General features: G+C 35.3%; 1 long non-coding RNA gene across 4 annotated transcripts in view; it reads left to right on the top strand.

Annotated features, from left to right (window-relative positions):
* Positions 1-20868, top strand: part of LOC115304915 — a 216649-nt gene that overhangs the window by 19045 nt on the left and 176736 nt on the right. For all 4 annotated transcript variants that reach the window (XR_003914667.1, XR_003914668.1, XR_003914665.1 and 1 more), the window contains exons 2-3: positions 14071-14316; positions 20271-20350. This is a non-coding gene — a long non-coding RNA (uncharacterized LOC115304915). The remainder of the gene's footprint in view (positions 1-14070; positions 14317-20270; positions 20351-20868) is intronic.

Below are 20868 nucleotides of genomic sequence, written 5' to 3'. Positions count from 1 at the left end.
TAGAAGTGCTTGAAGAAAAGTTTATTACTTTAAAAAAAATCTATATTATAAAAATAGAAAAGCCTCAAATTATTGACCTCCATTTTTACCTTAAAAATTAGAGGAAAAAACCAAGTAATGAACTGTCAAATGATCTGAAAAGAGGAAACAATAAAGATCAGAGGAGAAATAAATTAAAAACAGATAATAATAGAAAAGGTAAATGAAACAAAGCCTGAAAAAGGGAAATTGATGAACCACTTGTCAGACTAATCAAGACCATAAAGAACAAAGTATAAATTATTAACATCAGAAATTAGATGGCATGGCAAAAACTTCTACAAAGATTAAAATGATATGAACATTTATTATGAATTATTTTGCCAATAAATTATACAAATTAGATGAAATGAACAACTTGAAAGGAAAAATAGCTACTACCTTCTTCTACTAAAGAAATTGAATTTGTTTTTAAAACCCTTTCCATGGCTATAGTGACAGTCTCAGAAGGCAACAATGGTAAATTCAACCAAACTTATAATGAAGTAATGATATCAATTCCACACAGATTCCTCCAGAAAGTTGAAGAAGGAATCCTTGTCCATTCATTTTACAAGGTCCATGTCACTCTGAGACCAAAATAAGACAAAGACATTTTTACAAGAAAAGAAAACTTATAGGCCTCTATCCCTTGTGAATATAAAAAAAATTCTAATAATTTTTAACAAATGAAATCCTAGAATAAATGTATAATGAATGTGTTATTTATCTTAGAAATATAAGATTTATTTAACATACTAAAAACAATGTAATTAATTTTTAAGAGACTAAAGGAAGAAAAACAGCATAAGCATATCTCAAAGGAGCGGTAAAAGCATGTGATAAAATGCAACATTAATTTCTAGAATAAAATCCCTCAGCAAACTAGGAATAGACAGGAACTTTCTTAACCTAATAAAGCATATGCAAGAAACCTACAGCTGAAACATAGTGGCCAAAACCTGAATGCAATTCCTACTAGAATGAGAAATAAGGGAAAGATGCCAATTCTCTTTATTTCTGTTCCCTTCTAGTAAGTTTCTAGCATGTGCAATAAGGCAAGAAGAAGAAGAAACACAAGGCATTCATATTGGAAAGGAACAAAAACAAATGTGTCTCTTTTTCAGACACATGCTTATCTATGTGGGATGTTCGATGTAATCTAGTAAAATAGTATCAGAACTAATACATGGGTTTAGAAAGATTGCAGGATTCAAGATCAACATACAAAACCCGACTACATTGCTGTATACCAGTAATGGACAAGTGGAAATTGAATTGACAACATTACCACTTATCAGGGCAGATCTCATGTTAATTTTTCTCGCCACAGTTTTGTTAACTGACGCATGCACTATTTTAAATCTATTTTATATGGATATATTCCTCCATTTATATGGAAAAATTATGGTTAATTTTCAAGTGTTAGCATTTTATTTTTAAGATAAAATTTGTGGGGTGCCTGGGTGGCTCAGTCGGTTAAGCATCCAGCTTCGGCTCAAGTCATGACCTCATGGTTCGTGGGTTCGAGCCCCGTATCAGGCTCTGTGCTGACCACTAGCTCAGAGCCTGGAGCCTGTTTCTGGTTCTGTTTCTCCCTCTCTCTGACCCTCTCCTGCTCACACTGTCTCTCTCTGTCTCTCAAAAATAAATAAAAAGCTTTAAAATTTTAATAAAAATTTTTTTATAAAATACTCAAAATAGCATCAAAAACATGGAATGCATTGAGAAAAGTTAAGAGATATGCAAGACCTGCACACAAATTTACAAAACTAAAAAAAATTTAAAGTTATAGATAAACTGAGCAATGTATATTGATTGAAAAGACTCAATATTATTTAAATGTCAATTTCCCAAATTAAGTGTTATCCCAATAGAAATCCAAATTGACAGGCTTAATCTATTAACATAAAGAAATGCAAAGGACCTAGAATAGCCCAAATTATTTTGTAAAAAGAGGATACCATCTAAATTTCGGGAGTTATTATGACTCTTGACATATAGATTCATAAATCAATGAAATGGAAATATATTTATACATGGATTTAACTCATTTTCTACAAAGGAATACACAGTTTAGTGGAGAAAGCATAATGTTTTCAACAAGTAATGGAAAAATTGGGTAACCATATATTTTTAATTGTACATCTGTATTTCTCATAACATAAAATATAAACCACATTAAAAATGTTCCCTCTCCCTCTCTTTCTCCATATATGCAGGGGTAGGTAATGTAACCAGGCTATTATTTCCTCCCATTGTAACACACTTCTCTTGAGTCCACTTTTAGTATCATCTATTTCCTCACTTTCTTGGTACCATTTGAAAGTAGAATTCCTGAATGAGTTGTCCATTCTTCCTGTCTCGATTCCTCTTCTCTGATTCTCTTTTCAGTCCACTCCAGTTAGGCTTTCACACGGGTTACAGCACTGGAGGTTTTCTTGCCAAAGTCATCAGTGATTTCTACTCTGCTGGATCCAGGAGTCATTTCTCACTGATATTTCTTAACAAATCATCAGCACTTGTCAGCTAATCACTTCCTCCCCGATACACTCTTGTAGCTTAGACTACCAGGATGCTATACTCTTAGTTTCCTCTTACCCAAACTGTTCATTTCTTCTTAGTTCTCCTTGCTATTTTTTCCTCTCATTTCCAACCTCTAAGTGTTGGAGTATCATAATGCTCAGTCCCTAATCTTACCCTCTTCTCTGCTCTGCAAACGTCCACACCTTCGGTGAGCTCATCCCGTTACGTGCTTTCAAATACCAGTCACTTAATGAACAATGTCAGATGGATAGATACAGCTCAGACTTCACTGTCGTTCCAACTCAGATATCCAAGTGTATACTTGAATTCTCCTCCTAGGTATTTAATTGACATCTCTGATTTCATATGTCCAAACGTACTGTTGATCTCCCATACATTTGCTCCACTGAGGGTCTTCTGAATCTATTGATGGCAACCGTATTTTCAGTTCCTGGGGCCAAAAATCTCATAACCGTCTTTGATTTCTTCCTTTATTTTATACCATATTCAGTCCTTTAGGGCATTGTTTTAACATTGCCCTCAGAACACATGCAGAATCTGGGCTCTTCCCAATATTTTCAATACTAACACAATAGATGGGCATGTATTTGCTTTGTTTGCTTTAAAGATTTTCTCTATATATCCTATGTAATAACAATTATGTGTCTAATCTTTTTTAAACGAAATATTATATTTATCTCTATATTTAAATATATAATTTTGATGGATTCAAACGTGTCCATATTTTTCTTTACCTTTTATGGCTTATTCAGGAAATACTCCTTAATCTGACTTAACAAAAGATAATTTCTTGTGTTTTATTTTTCAGACTCTAAATGTTTGCTTTTCATAATTATATCTCTAAACTACTTAGAACTTTTTTGGGGGGTGGGATTGGTGTGAAATAAGAATCCACCTTCTCCACAAACACATTTTTTGAATTGCTGCATCCTTAAAATGCCATACTGTAATAAGACCTGCAATTTCTCAGCCAAGGTTTTCTAGAAAGCAAGTCTGGGCCAGGATTAAGGGCTAATGCTGCATTTGCAAGATGCAAGCTGAGGTAATCAGGGTGAGGGAAAGAAGTGAAACAAGGCAATTCTGGCTCTGCTCTTTCCAGGGGCGCTGGCTGCTCAGACACATGGCTCTCTCCAGGCTCCTCTGGCAAGACTGCAGTAGGGTTACCTTAGCCTTGTCCACATGACGGAGGACAGGAGGAAACGTATCTGCCTATCTGCTTCCCTCTTCTGTGGTTGCATCGCTCTGTGCCCGACATGGGGAGCCAGCTCCTCCTGCACCCCTGGGCTACATCTCTAACCCTCAGCCGTTTCTCAGAAAGCCGTATTTCACGCCCCACAGTAGGCTCTATTACTCTCACACCAGTCTGCTCTGTTACTCTATTAAGCAACAAACTGGTGCGGAGCCGGTGTCCATTAGGCAGTTAAGAGAGAAAGGTCAAGGACATCCGAGAAGGCAGAGAAAATGTGTGTCCCGTGTGTGGTGATATTACAAGAGACCGTATATGTCTGAGTCTGTGTGGGAACCCAGTCTTTTACTCCACCAGTCTATTTATCTTCCTCCTAAAGTGCTATCACGCACGTTTTAATCAGTTTTCCAAGTTCCCAAAAGGTCTAACCGATAGTAATTGGTACTGTATCACATTTATAAATTTGGAAAGAAGCATCGTCTTTATGATACAGAATCTTTCCATCCTTGAACATAATACTTTGCCTTTTTCATAAACATCTCGAGTATTTAGGTTCTGTTTATGCTTTATATGTTTTTGTATTTATTGGGAAGGGCATTTATTAAGCTCCATTTTTAATTTGATTGTGCTGATATATTAGACCAATATAGATCTATATAGGCTGATCTTTACCTGGCAAGCTTTCTGAACTCTTTATTTTATACATATTTTTTTGAATTTTATATCTGGACAGTGTTCTCTTAATAATAAGTTTAGATTCTTCTTTTCAAATTCTTAAGCCTTTTACTTCCTTTACTTTTTTCTCTCATTGCATCATCTGAGACTTTCAGCACAATTTTGAGTAAACGTAATGATAGGGATCATTTTTTAATTTTTAATTTAATTTACTTTTATTAAATATAATTTACTGTCAAGTTAGCTAGCATACAGTATATACAGTGTGCTCTTGGTTTTGGAGGTAGATTCTCGTGGTTCATCGCTTACGTACAACACCCAGTGCTCATCCCAGCAAGTGCCCCCCTCAGTGCCCACCCCCCATCAACTCTCAGTTTGTTCTCTGTGTTTAACAGTTCTCTTTTTTTATTAATTCATTGGGTCAGATGACTTCCCATGTATCTTAATTATGGTTGATTTCAATAGATAGACTCCAACAGGGTAAGACAGTTGTCTTTTTTTCTAGTGTACTGAGAGTCTGATTCTTATGACTTGACCATTAACTTTATCAAAGGATCTTTCTATATTTGTTTACATAGTCAAATATTTCCCATTTGTCCTGTTAATGTAGGAAATTACATTATATAGTTTTCTAATATTTGAATGCATTTCTATAAAAACTATATTATCTTTTTGAATTAAAGAGAATAGTTTGCTCAATTCAACACTGGTAAATCTCATCCCTTTGAATTTTATCTGTTTTCTTCAGATGCTTCCTCAGAACTCTTCTGTAAACAAACATCTGGCCTTCTGAACCACATTTTTATGTTTTTCATTTTATTTCTATGATTATTCTCAGTATTTTGCCTTATATCTGTCTCCAGGCTCACAAACATCTTCAGCTATGTCTACTCTGATCTTTAATAATCCGTTTATATTATTTAATTAATTTTAAATTTGCCTTAAAACGTCAATGACTACTTTCATTTTTTGATGCTCCATTTGCTTTTTTTTTATATATGACCTTTTATCACTCATTCCTATATTATGATTTCTATCCCTTTTAGACTTAGCAAATTTAACTTTCTAATATTCTCTTTCTGATATTCTATTATTTGTATATCTTGGGGGTTAATTTTATTTTTATTATGTCTGTTCATTTTCTTTGATAGATGTTTTTCTTACATGGCTTTAATTTATTGTAAGTTCATCTTCAATAGGGATTCATATTTTCCTTTGGGAGCTCTCTGTGCTCTGGGGTATTAATGTACCCCTCTCAGAATAATTTTGGCTTGTCCCTGACATTGCTCCACCCTTGATGGTAAGTTGACTGTTAACTTGGGATTGCCATGCTGATGTAAATATCATGAAGACATCATAATGGTAGCCCCCATAGCCTGGGGATTTTAACTCACATGAAATCATTTTGTATAGTTATTCATTCATCTTTATTTTTTGTACAAATCCAAAGAAGGGTAGCAAGCATTATTAACATCTCTGGGTTAGTGAAAGGAATTTTTCTAGCTTACTTTTCATGGGCAAATGGATCCTAGATGCTTAGTTACAACTCCATCTCCTAAAACCTTAAGGACTTTGTGGCAACACCCAAGCCACAGGCTCCTTCGACCTGGATCTGAATCTTACATAACACTAGGCCACCGAGGCTTCAATTCAAGCTCAGTACATTGTACTTGAGTTCCCTCTTTATTCTGGTCTTTGCCTTTTCTTATTTCCTGGCTGTATTTAAAAGCCTTGGAGGTCACAATTCATCCACCCTTCATCTGCGGGGAAGGAACCATTCCATTCTTGCCACAACTTCTGGTCTATTCAGTGTTCCTCAACTTTTCTTGCAGTTTTGGTTTCCATACTGAAGCACACTGTCTTCTGATCATTTCTCAACCTCCTTTTCACTTGCGAATGTTTCTTTCATTTTGATACCCCACATAGGATATTTCTGCCAATAAGTAGATATAAATCTTATGACTTTTAACATTATATATCATTGTTTTACTTGTCTGAAATATAGGCTTAGAGCAAGAGACTGTGTCTCATGCCTCTATCTCTCTCTCTTCCTACAGTAATAAATTAATATTTACTATTGGATTATAATGAAGTAAAAATTCTAGAAAAAATATTTAAACGTTTTGAGTATCAGAGAATATCCTACAGTGCTATATACATTATTAACGTAACCCACACATTTGAAAGCCATAGGAGTGTGCTCTTCAGATCTCCTTCTCTGGGGGCAGGAGGGGGGAGCCTGCTCTGAGGAACTAGTTACCTGACAGCTTTGAAACCCACCACAATGCTCACAATGGGCCATCTTTGCTCTGGGGCTCGATTTCACTTGAGTGTTTCTCAGAGCTACAGTCAGACTCCCTAAATACCCAATCCCCCCTCCTCACACCACCCCTCGCCCTCCACTTCTCAGTTCCTAACATCATTCCCGGCAGTAGTGGGCACTCATTGAATACTTGTTAAATGGTTTAAATAAAGAGAGGATTTCATAGCTGTTTTAAGTATTTAAAAGACTAGCCTATGAAAGGAAATCCATCTCTCCGTGCTAGTACAAGGTGACTGTTGTATTTGCTGGGGGTTTACTCTAAATTGCTGTAACAGAGACATGGTAAACATAATAGATTGAGTAAGAAAGAAGTTTATTTCTCTGTCACCTAAAGTAAAGGTTCCAGGATGGAAGGGACGGTCCTGCCATCTTGTATATATGGGTTGAATTCCAGAGTCAAAATAATTCCTTCAGTCCTTGAGATTTCTACCCAACAGTAAGGAGTAAAGGGTCCAGGACAGTGCACTTCTAATTGTTTTAATGATAATACATGGACATAGCATGTATCATTATCCTTTGTTTATTTGCCTAGACCTCAGTCAAACGGACACACCTTGCTGAAACAGAGCTTAAGAAATATAGTATTTAGCTGTATAGCCATATTATCAGATAAGTCTCTATTCCTGAAAAGTCAGAGGAGAATGGATATTGGGGCAACCAACAGTCTACCATAAATATATAGTGATCATCTTCTGAATAGAACTGAATAAGAACCAATATGTCACCTGCAAGTTAGTGAGCTACTTCTTATTAATGTATTTAAGCAGAAACAAATGATAGCCACTTGCAGAGGATAAACTAAAACCAAGATTTCTAATGGGAGGCTCAAAGAAATGACTCCTAATGACTGTTATATGATTTCAAGATTCTTTTTTTAAGTTCTTACACCATTTAGGATGTATTGTATGTAGTAGGTGCTTACATGATCTGCATCTTCCAACAATAAACTTTATGAGAGAAAGGACACTATATTAAAATCTACTCTAGCAGCACTTAGAAAAGCACATGGTAGATGGTAGATACATGATAGGCAAATAAATATTTGTTGAAAAAATGAATTCACGACTATGAAAAATCATGGAGTTGAAGATAAAATGACAAGGAAATATACCTCTCTTTCTACAAGAGGAACCTTAGATTGACATTCAATACTTAAAATGCTCTGATTTTGTATTTCAAAATATTTTACTACATCTGCAAAAGATCTTGCATAAACATGAAACACAAATATAGATGTGGAGTATTTTTTGGCATTCCTCACAGGCTTATTACAGTGCTTTCTCTCCTAAAGTTACAGAAACGATGATATATATTTTTTTTTCTTTTTTTCAGGTCCAAAATGACTGTAAACTCATTGTTACACATCAGTATCCCTCACTTGAATGTGAATCTTTGTTCAGCTTATAAATTCACACAGCTACTATTTAAATTAAAAGTGGTCCCAAAGTAAATAACTTAAAATAACCTCAGAGTCCCTGGAGAATAATATTTTTTACCTTCTCTATACATCTCAGTTTCTAGTAATTAAGCGTCTTCAAACTTAAAACTGGGGACTGGGTGTCAGAGAATAAATTTTACTGGTCACATTTTCTTTTCTTCTCTCTCTCTTTCTCTCTCTCTTTCTCCTTCTCCCCCTTTCTTTCTCTTTTTTATCTCTCTCTCCTTATTCTCCTCCTACCAAACCCTTTCCATTCATCATATCTAGATAATCTGTCCAAATCGTCCCTTATGCTATTACCAGTATATTTCTTTACTCCTCAAACCTGGATTATTCAAACACACTCTATCTCTGAGTATTATACGATCTACAGAAATCATTTGGAGAATAAAGAAAAGATGACCCAGAGATAAAGAGAAATAATATCATTGTTTTTTTAAATTTAATACCTGATGGAAACATCCAAAAACAATGCTCTTGGTAGATTTTTTTCTCTTTTATTCTTTTCTCAAACTTATCCCTATTTCCTGTGTTCTTTGTTCATGTTTTTAAAGAGTAAGTGGCTAAATTTTGATCAAACATATTACAGTGTACCATATACTCATATATTAATGTATGCATCATACTTGTATGCTCTTTGTCATTCCAGGGATAGATGAAAACCAGCTCAATTCTATGATATTTTATGAAAAATGCATTCTCTACACAAGTAATAACATCAAAGACTCTAATATATCCTGAAGCAGCAATTCTGGTTTTTTTTTTTTTAGCAGAATCTACTTAAGATTTTTAAATGACTTATCTCTTCCAGAAGAATAGAATATTTGCACTTATGTGAATAAGAGTAGATAGTTTTTTCAGAGGTGTCTCATGAAAAGCTAGGGCTTACTTTGATGTCAGTAACATTTTGGGAATTAGATGAAATCAGAGAGCCAAACATGTCATGTTATGATAGATTGGGAGGCTACTACCTATGGCTTAGTGAGTGGAGAAATTGCTTATATCATGTCATGTGCACTGTTGATGTCCTAAGTCATAACTGTTCAGAGAGCCCCTATTTTGACTAATTTGACTCCTACATTTCTTTAGCATTACCCCATCAAGACCAGCACTTTACTTTTGTCAGACTTGACCCATTAATTTGCTAATTCCCAGATATGTCAATGGCAGAGTCACATATATCAAGACTTGCTCTCAAATATCTGCAAGAATAGTTGTGTCTAGGGGCACCTGTTAGGCATCTCACTCTTGGTCTCAGCTCAGGTAATGATCTCATGATTTATAAGATTGAGCCTCACAATGGGCTCTGTACTAACAGCAAAGAGCCTACTTGAGATTCTGTCTCCCTTTCTCTGTCTCTCTGTTTCTCTTAAATAAACAGTAAAACAACAACAACAACAACAACAATAACTTCTGTCTAGAAGTAACATCTTGCCATCAGTCCATGAGCTGTATGTGCTGTATCTTTGAAATCTGTGTAGACCGAAGGGTGACAAAATTGGCTTCACACGTCCAGATCTCAAATAACTCAGTGGCCTTGGCTCAGTTATTTAGTTTTCTGTTTAGACTAAATGATCACTAAGGTTTCTTCTAGCTGTTCCTTTAGTTCTAGGAAACTGTGTGCCGAGGCCCATGAGGCAGATAACATGTGATCTGATTCCATTATTCTCTGGTGAATGAAATAAGGATTAGAAGCGTATTTTTCTCATTGACCATCCTCCTGAAGTTGACAATAATTATTGTCATGTAGCATTTCATAAAAACCCAGCAAAGGCAAACATTTGCAGTGTTAATGAAAATGGGGTTTAGGACAACAGCTCTTCTTTCTGGATTTTCCAAAGTCTGTAATCAACTCTGTTCCATCCCCCCTTTGGATTAAAATGTCCCACCTACAACTCCCAAACCACCTATCATTCAATCTTAATATTAGTCGTGCTGCTGTATAATATTTTATTTCCATATTTTTTATTATGGTATAGTAAACATAACATGAAATGTACCATCTGATGCACCTTGATGACCCAGTCGGATGAGTGTGCAACTCTTGATTTTTGCTCAGGACATGGTTCATAGGATCAAGCTCTGTGTCAGGCTCTGCTCTGAGTATGGGGATTTATTCGTTCTCTCCTTCTATCCTTCTCCTTGATATTCTCTCATTCTCTTTCTCTCTCTCAAAAAAAAATTACCATCTTAATTAACCATCTTTAAGTGTACAGTAAAGTGGTACTACATACATTAATAATGTTGTACTACCATCCTCAACATCCATCCCCAAACTCGTTTCATCTTATAAAACTACAACTATTTCACCTTAAAATACTAACTCCCCATTTTCCCTCCCTGCCCCCCAGTGTGAAAACCAGTATTCTGCTTTGAGTCTCTATGAATTTGTCAATAAAACTATTTGTTTTTTTTTTCTGACAGGCATATTTCAATTATCACAATGTTCTCAAGTTTCATTCATGTTATAGCATATAATAGAACTGTCTTTTTAAAGCTGAATAATATTCCAGTATGTTTATTCCACATTTTGCTTATCTATTCATCTGTCAATGGATACTTGGGCAGCTTTCCCAATTTAGCTATTGTGAATAATACCATTATGAAAATTACATATATCTTTTTGAGACCTTGTTTACAGTTATTTTGGATATATACCCAGAAGTGGAATTGTTGGATCATACAGTAATTTTATGTTTAAATCTTTAAAGAGTCACCATCATGTTTTCTAAAATGGCTGTACCATTTTATATTCCTCCCAACAGTACACAAGGATTCTAATTTTTCCACATCCTTGCCAGTGATTCTTATTTTCTGTTCTTAATGGATATGAGGTAATATGTCATAGTGGTTTTGATTTTGTATTTCCCTAATGATTCGGGATGTCAAACCTAGTTTCATGTGTTTATTGGCCATTTGTATATTGTCATTGGAGAAAAGTAATTTACCAATATTTGAATTGGATTATTTGTTTTTTCTTGTTGAATTTTAAGAGTTCTCTATGTATTCCAGATAAAAATTCCTTATCAGGGCATGCCTGGGTGTATCAGTCAGTTGAGCGTGTGATTTCAGCTCAGGTCATGATCTTGTGGTTTGTGAGTTCAAGCTCTGCGTCAGGCCTGGGCTGACAACTCAGAACCTGGAGCTGCTTCGGATTATGTGTCTCCCTCTCTCTCTGTCCCTCCCCTACTCATGCTGTGCCCCTCTCCCTCTCTCAAAAATAAATAATAAAACATTTAAAAAATTCCTTATCAGGTATATGATTTGAAAACATATTTTCAAATCATATATTTTCAATCAGGTTGCCTTATTATTCTGTTGATAGTGTTTTATAATTTACTTTTTTTTTTTAAGTTTTATGAAGTGTACTTTGTCTCATTTTTTTGTTGTTTTTGTTTCCTACACTTTGGAGCCATATATATGAAATCATTGTCAAATCCAATACTATGAAATTTTCCTGTATGTTGTCTTTTAGTTTTTAATTTTACATTTAGGTCTTTGATTTTTAGTTAATTTTTGTGTAGGATATTAGTAAGGGTCCAGCTTCATTCTTACGTGCAATTTTTAAGTTATTTCCTTTCTTCCAGATCATGCTGTGAACTCTTCACAAACAGGAAACATTTTTGTGGCTTTTTTCCAATGTAAAAAATTATCTTTGCCTACCTTCTAATCTCCCTTGTTTTCCATATCACCTCTCTTTAATGACAGACTTTCTGTTACTACACATACCAGTGGCTGAGTGGGGCCTGACATCCCATAAGTGTGTTCTCTTAGAGTTCCCATTCCACTACAAGAGGATCTGATTAGCATGAATCAACTTTCCAAATCAGGCTCCCCAAGGCTCTGCATTTGATACTTCTGGACACCTATCTATTCTTCCTGGTCAAGTCATCTGCGTTGGAGATGGAGAGGAGAACAGGGATCACCTTCAGTCATTTAAAGCACCATTTGTACAACTGCATGCCAGAGTTTCTGGTAATTAGAGAAAATAATGAGATTGCATCTCAGGCGACCTATGCTATGGCCTTTAAATGGTGGGCTTTGTCTGGCTTTGGTACCAAACTGAGTTTGCAAGTACTCTCCCTCAAACTCTGTTTTTTGGAGGAGTTTGAGAAAAATTGATATTAATTCTTTAAGTATTTGGTAGAATTCACCTGTGATGTCATCTGGTCATGAACTTTACTTTAGGGGGAGACTTTTGATTACTGCTTCCATGTTATTTGTTATTGATCTGTTCATGCTTTCTATTCTTGTTTCTGTCTGGGCACATTGTATATTTTTAAGAATTTATTCATTTCTTCCAGATTGTCCCATTTTGACATATAATCATAATCACCCTTTGTAATTTAGTTTTTATTTTTGTGGCATCTGTTGTAATTTCTCCTCTTTTATTTCTGATTTTATTTATTTGAGTCTTTTCTATCTTTACTGTTTTCTCCTGTTCACCAACTTTGGGCTGAGTTTGTTCTTCCTCTTCTAGTTTCTTGAAGTATTGGAGTCCTTCTTTCTTTTTGAAAGTAGGCATTTATCACAGGGGACTTCTCTACTTATACTACTTTTCCTGTACTCCATAAGTTTTAGTATGTTGCATTTAATTACTATTTGTCTCAAAATATTTTCTAATTTCTCTTTCAATTTCTAACTTTGTCCAGTGGTGGTTCAATAATGTGCTAATTCCTTTTGACTCTTTTATGACTTTTTTCTAGTTTTATTTTGTGGTGGTTAAAAAAGATACTTGGATTTATTTGCCTTCCTCAATTTATTAAAGCTTGTTTTGCATGGGATCTATCCCAGAGAATTTCTCATATGCACTTGAGAAAAATGTGTATTCTGCTACTGTTAGATGGAACCTAATGTAGATGTCTGTTAGGTTCATTTGGTCTATATAGTTCAGGTCTGCTGTTTTTCATTGATTTTCTGTCTGGATGATCTATCCATTGTTGAAAATGGGATAGTGAAGTCTCCTACTATTACTGTACAGCTATTTCTCCCTTTAGATTTATCAGTGTTTGCTTTATATACCCAAGCACTCTGATATGTTGAGTGCAAATATTTTTATAATTGTGATATCATCCTGCTGAATTGATCCCTCGGTTATCATATAATGACCTTCTTTTTCTCTTAAGACAGTTACGACTTACACTCTATTTTGTCCTGCGTTTGCAACAACATAGATGAACCTGGAGGACATTATACAAGTGAAATAAGCCAGACACAGAAAGACAAATAGTATATGATACCATTTATGTGAGAAATATAAAAGAGCCAAATTCATAAAAACAGAGAGTAGAATGGTGGTTGCCAGGAGATGGGAGGAAGGAGAAATCAGGATGTAGTAGATAGAGTTTTAGTTAGGTAAGACAAGCAGGTACTAGAGATTTAGTGTATAGCATAGTTCCTATAGTTACTATAGTATATTATTGAAATTTGCTAAGAAGGTGGATCTTATGTGTTCCTATCACAAAATAATAGAAACAATAGCAAGAAAAAGCAGAAGAAAGAGGAGGAGAAAAAGAAGGTGGGAGGAAATTTCTGGAGTTTGATGGCTATTTTATGGCATAGATTATGGTGACAGTTTCATGGAAATATAGTTTCCTTCAAACTCATTAAGATGTATGCATTAAATATACACAGCTTTTGTATATCAATTATACCTCAGTTAAATGATTTTTTAAATGAACAAATCATTTTTAAAATGATAAGATACATATGTTACCTTCTCTCAGGTAGTATATTGTCTAGCTTTAAATTTAGCTAACTGTGTCTCTCTTATTAGCACTAGAGGCAGGGATTCCTTCAGAGGTGAGTGAGGGTTCAGAGACACCCGGAAATATTTCTGGTTCAATGCTAAGTTGAATAGTTTTTGTGTTGTTTTCCCCAAAGAAATCTAAAATGGGTAAATTTCAAGTCTCCACTGAGAAATTTCCAGCCAGTATCCAGTATCACAAAACTTGAAGCAGCCTGGATTGCAGTGCTTCTGGGAAGGGTCATTCTGGGACCGCCTCGCCTACCGGGGCAGCTCGATGGAAGCTTGGTACTGAACTGCTACTCACAGAGCACAGCCACTGAAGAGAACACTAGAGAAAAGAGACAACTCTCAATAGGACATATCACTTAAAGTCTTAGGAGGTGAGAACTACAGGGGCCTGCATTTTATTTAGAAATGTCTCCAAGTTGGGGGGAAGCCAGGAAGCCCAGCAGGCAGGCCCCTTCATCCCTCTATCTCCAAGACCAGCTCAGAGTTTATATATATTGATCGTTTGATTCGTTGGATGCCTTGCTTGACTACAGAATTCTTGTGTGTTTTATATCTTATCCATTAATTCATTTTGTAGTTAAGAAAACTAAGAGACACAGAAGTAAAGGGAGTTGTAAACATCCAAGTCATTTATCTACTTGTATGGGAATGAAATAAAAATCCTATGCCATGTCCACTAGAGTACTCCATCCTGTTGATTTTCCATAGGTTTAAAGACTGACTGACTGACTAAATAAATAAATAAATAAAGACTTTTTTCAATTTATTTGCTTAGCAGACCTATGTTTGGAGTAGCAAACACAATATTTATAGTTTCTTGGAGTTAAGAAATCAGGTACTTATCTTTTGTTTTTGGTGAAGCACTTCATTTCCCTGGAGAATTCTGAAGTCATATTCCATCTGAAATGTTATTAATTTACCAGTTGGTTCCGAAAAATAAGTTCTTAAGCAACTTGACTCAGAATGTGTTCTCTCGACAGATTGTTGCCCCCTGACCAAAGGTGGTTACTTACTCAAATTCCTGGTCCCCATGACCGAAAATGCATGGCCCCATTTCTCCTGAGCCCAAGTCTTTACTGAGTCATGTGTCACAAAAAAGTGGATATTTGTTCCCCAGCAACTTGAGCCATTAAATGAAATTCTGGATTTTTTTTTCTTTTTTCTTACACAAACCCTTGCGTTGCCCTTGTAGTTTTGTTGGTCTCCCAGCACTAGATTCTTTCAGGCTCCCTCTCTACTGTCACAGGAACCAGAGAGCTGAATTTCTCCATGTGTTGGAATGCTCCACATTCATTCCCTCTTTCATTCTAACCCTAGATAGAAATACACTAGTATTGTTCTTATCATTTATCAAATATTAATCCATCTTTGGAATATCTGATAACATGATAACATATTTGCAGAGAAAATGATTAAAACTTAAACAATAGCTTCAAGAGTATGAATAGATTCAAATGTATGATCATGTCACATTTAACAAGCTACATAAATGTGTATCTAGGTTGAATTTGGAAGTAAAAATGCTTCAACAAGTCCTTTCTTCAATTACAGAAGACTTCCTGTTGTTTTTTTTTTTTTTACATGACATAATAAAACCTATTAAGCATAGATTCTGTTAGAGTGTTTACAGATGTGCTGGCTATTTACTCTCTTTTAAGCCATTAATCCTTCTCTCTTTTATGGGGACTTTTAAGGTCATGGAGAGGGAGATATCAGAGGTATCAGATGCTGAAAACAGGCACACAAGGTTTTTTGTTTGTTTTTTTTTAATATACCTATACACCATCCTGACCCTTCTACAGTAGTCATGGAAGACACCAGCCTCAGTCTGTGAGAATGGCTTTTTTATTCCAGCATCCAGGAAGCACCCATTCATTTAGGAAATAATAATTACAGGTCACAAACGTTTTTCCTCAACTGTGCCACAAAATGAAATGGTAAACAATCAACAGCAAAGTGGCCTCACTGGAGATGTATGGAAATAGCATTCTAAACAAGGAGACTTTAACTTTCACATTATAATCAGGAAGAAGAAAAGGATGTTCATTTTCATCATTGTTATTTTGTAATATAATTTACAAAATTTAAAGATTATGAAAATTATTTTTTGGAAGGAGAGGGATGGGGGAGAGAGACATAGAGAGAGAGAAAGTCTTCAGCAGCCCCGTGCTCAGTGCAGAACCTGACATGGAGCTCAATCCCACGTCCTGGGATCATGACTGGGGCCAAAATCAAGAGCTAGATGTTCAACCAACTGAGCCACTGGGGAACCCTGAGAATGAGATGTCAAGTGGTAATTTTAGAGAGATAACTGGCATTTCTATGATTGTATACATATAGAAAATTTTCTTTCTATAAACAAACTACTTGCAAGGAGAATTTCATGACTAGATACAAGATCAATATAAATTAGCCAAATACTATCAATATTTCAGTAAATCAATTAGACATATAATCATAAAAAGTACATCATTCATAGCAGTACCAAAATTATAAAATACATAAGGGTACACATATTAAGAAATGTGCAAGATCTTTGTAAAAACAGAATCTGAATATGTGGAAAGAGAACTCTTGGATTGGTAGCCTTGATATTTGAAATATTTTAATATTTTCTAATTAATCTGAGAATACAGTGCAATTCTATTTAAAAATCTCAAAAGGAATTTTCCAAGTACTTGAAAAGCTAACTCAAAAATTTGTATGGGATATTAAATGTGAATGCCCAGCCAAGAAGGTTTTGAAAAAACAAATGAACAACAACAACAGCAACAACAAAAAACAGTAAGGGAATGTTTGCTCCATTTACATGCTTATGATACATATGAAAATGTATAATAAATCTAGATGTAATAAAAATGTATAGTATCTGTGCATAAATACACAAATATCTTCCTGGACCAAAGCAGGGAGTCCACAAGCAGATGCAATATATTTGGGAATTTGGAATATGACAATGATGGCATTACAAATTACTAAGGAAGAAAGCCCTAGTCAGAAAGGCTATTAGGACAATCAATCAATTGGTGTGAGATAAAAATCTAATTTTATGAGTTTTTTTTTTTTACAAAGACAGAATAAAATCTAGTTAGATCTAAATGGAAAACTAAGGAAACCAAAACAAATAAGAAAAAGAAAACTATGAAATTATTATTGAAGAAAATATGGGATAGCCAGAACATGGAGCCATAATAAAAAGACTGATCATTTTTTCATTCCTAGTCATTGGATACACTTGATGGTATCAAAATATAAACACCTTTTGTAATAAAATATGACATAAATAAAGTGAAAATATAAGGAACAGTCTGGGGAAAATAATTACAACATAGAAAACAGAGGTAAAATAGTGTGGAGATATAAATATAATAAATTCATATTGGTTTAATTATATACAAAAGTCATATAAACTAATAAATTTATAAACACACAGTAGAGGTTAGAGTGTACATATGAGGGCAAAGAACAGAAGATATAACAAAAAGTCAAAAAGAATTTTTAACCCAACTGATTACTAAGGAGATACAAGAACAAGAAAAAGCATCAAGTCACAAATAAACATCTCCAAAGAAAAAGGATAATAAGTGAAGTTTTGTGGAAATGAATTCACATTATGGAATGAAGCCGTGTTAAAATATGAAATAGTTCCATATGTACAGACATGAGAAGCCCTCAAGAGCAAAGAATGTAACCCATAATAGCTCATATTAGATATGTTCTGGATAACTTCCCACCCCCCACCACCACCACTATGTTATACTGGAAGTCTGGACAAACAAAGGCAGGAGCTCAGAGGAGGGACCTTAGAGAACTTCAGAAGAAAGGACCCTACAGCCAGTATCTAAAATATGAGGGAATGTGTGGCAGATAGAAATGCGGTGAATGAGACTTCTAGGAAGAAGCCATACTCTGACTCCAAGGTCCTTGCAATACCTTCCCCAGTCTTTCCTGCGAGTCCTGTCAGATCATCTGAAACCAGTCCCCACCCAGCATCCTCTCCCAGCTTACCCTCTTTCATGCCTTCTTGCCTGTGCCCGTCTGTTTCCCTCCACTAAGTGAATCCCTCTGTTTTCCGTGAGTTTCTCTTCATATTTGCCTACTTGCTTCCATACTTAGGTAGGGCACCACTTTCTTCATAAAGCCCTTCCGGATCCTGATCCTCTCTCTCTGAACTTTCTTAGTTCCTCATGCTTCTTTTCCCATAGAATTTGTTCTAAAGTTTGAGATTCAGAATCAAAATGAATTAAACAGATTTTTTGTTTTTATTGTAAAGTCAGTAAATATAATAAAAATGAATTGAACTCACCATGCAACACGTGCATGGGAGTGTGTTTCAATGACTAAATTATAGAAAGTGAAATGCCAGTGAAAGAATCTGAACAACTCTGTAAAACTTATGTTAATTATACAAATGATGCCATGTTGAAATTAGTATAGGATATTATTTTACCATATAACTTCCCACTTGAAGTCCACATAAAGGCACATTTCCTTACACATAGGTGTACAGATTTCTTTTTTTCCTTCTTCTGGAAACCCTGGAAGGCTGCTAATGTCTCTTCCTCTTGTTACATTTACAAATGTCAAAACAAAAGAAAGTAAGTAAATTTATAAGGTAAAACTTTAGTGTCAAACACAACAATTTTAAAACTACAGACGTTCTCCCTTGGGCATTAGTTTGTAAAATTGAGGATGAAAATGTCCTGCAAGTTTAAATAAATGACAAGCAGAATCAGTACATTTTTCCTTCTATTATTTATACTTGAAAAGAAGTGAAATCTATTTCTGAATTTATGAAGAAAGGAAAGCAATGTAAATCTGATTATCAGTGAAGAAAAATATGCATGATAACACACACACTATATCTAATATAATAATTCATAGTACTGTATTGTCATTTAATAAGAGAGGGACGCAAAACTTGAGAGACTATTGAATACTGAAAAGGAACTGAAGGTTGAAGGGGAAGGGGGAGAGGGGAAAAGAGGTCGTGGTGATGGAGGAGGGCACTTGTGGGGAAGAGCACTGGGTGTTGTATGGAAACCAATTTGACAATAAACTATTTAAAAAAAATAAGAATGTTGGGGAGCCAGAATTTCCTATCCTCTTCTAGGCCCTTCTCGTTGGACTAAGAATCAAATTGACATGAGACAGATAAAGAGGAGAAAGTCAGATTTAATAACATACACACAGGGAACCCATACAAACATAGAAATTTCAAAGACAGTCAGGCAAAATGATGTATATATGTCATCCTGAACTAAGGAGAAGGGGGTAGGGGTCTGGGATTTCAAAGGGAAGAAATGCAATTTACAGAAAATGGAAAAGAGTTAATGTTTCATGAACAGATGTTTGCTGGGCCACTCAAACACCATGGGACAAAGCGAGGACTTTGATCAAAGTGGCCGTGCTGGGCTCCTCCCTGTCTAGCACCCCTGGTTCCTAACATGATGTGCCTAATCTATGGTGATAACTCTTTCTAGAGTAGGCCCTCTACCTCGATTCTTTTTAGGCAGTTGTTGGGGAAGAACTTTTCCTGAATCTGTTGGGTTTTGACTGCTTTTTAAATCAAAATGATATTGATGCCAAAGTCACCCATCCTGGGGCAGCCGCCCTTAGTCCCTACAGGAATTTTATAACCAAGCAAAAGGATTTCAGAGCACTAGTGAATTGAAACTATGTATGAGAAGGCAAACTAGAAAAGTATATAAGAGAAAGGAAAAGAAAATTTGATTATATTGAAATGGCTCATTTATTCCGGGCATTATCAACAACTTTCAACTACCTTATTCAATTTAATCTAGATTGAGATTTAGGTCATTAAGATGCGCATGTCAGCTATGTGGCCTAGGACTGTGGTTATCAGTTAAGGGTTTGGATAGATCTGCAAATCTCATAAGGACTCCATACAGCCTCATGCCCTTTTTATAAGAAACAGGATAAAAATCACATCTGCAACTCTCAGGAAATAGCCACCCATTGCTGAAGCATAACTACCTTGTCTAGATGTAGAGGTTGGATTGCTGCTTACAGATCACATTTGGGCCCATCATGTAATAGCTCAATGAACTTGGGTTTGCTTAGTCTGTTGGAGTGTCCATATATCTTTTAGGTGCCTCAATTAATACATCATTATGACAGAAACTTTCAATCCAGACAGATAGGAAATTAACATGTTGCTAAACGAATTTACATCCATAGTTGAGTTAAAAAAAAATCTAAAACAGTGAGATGAAAGAGTTATATATTGATTTGTGTTGTTAAAGTGGATTTCAATGTACAAAATACTAACTCAACAAAATCAATAATCCCTTTCACTTCACAGTGTGCCATTAAGAACATCATTCGCTTTTTCAGAGATTGGATGTTTAATTCAAGACACGTCCCTCACAGTCGCTGCCTTAGGTAAGAGTACACAATACAAGTTGGCCGAATAAAGAGGGGGATAATCTGAGGAAAGTGATATTCCTGCATCCTGAGATCCATTCATTAGGCTCATTCTGATAGTGAGGGAATAAATTAAGACAACTAAAAGCTGATCTCTTCTTTCATTCCCCAGTTCCAAGCTGTGTGAAAGTGCCAGCCCTTGATATGAAATGAAGTTGTCAATTTTAGTTTCAACTTGAGGGGCAGCTAAATGTCCTTTGGACAAAAGAGTTTTCTTTTATTATTTGACCACTGTAAGACTCGAGAATTTGATGGCTTCTGTCTCCCTGAGAGTTTCACTCACTTTATGAAAAAACTCACCACCCAGCTGTTTCTGGTCTCATCTGTCAAAGAAACATACCCCTCGCCTAACTCATGGGATACTGCAGAACAAGAGTAAATAAGGATGTTTTTCTTAACAAAAGGCATTGCACAAAAATAGCTTGTTAATAGAGAAGTTCTTTAATGTCACTCATAATTATGTGTGTGCATTATCA

The sequence above is a fragment of the Suricata suricatta genome, chromosome 10, assembly GCF_006229205.1.
Source record: "Suricata suricatta isolate VVHF042 chromosome 10, meerkat_22Aug2017_6uvM2_HiC, whole genome shotgun sequence".
NCBI lineage: Eukaryota > Metazoa > Chordata > Mammalia > Carnivora > Herpestidae > Suricata > Suricata suricatta.
The sequence above is the reverse complement of the archived record's forward strand: the minus strand, read 5'-3'. Positions and strand labels throughout refer to the sequence as shown.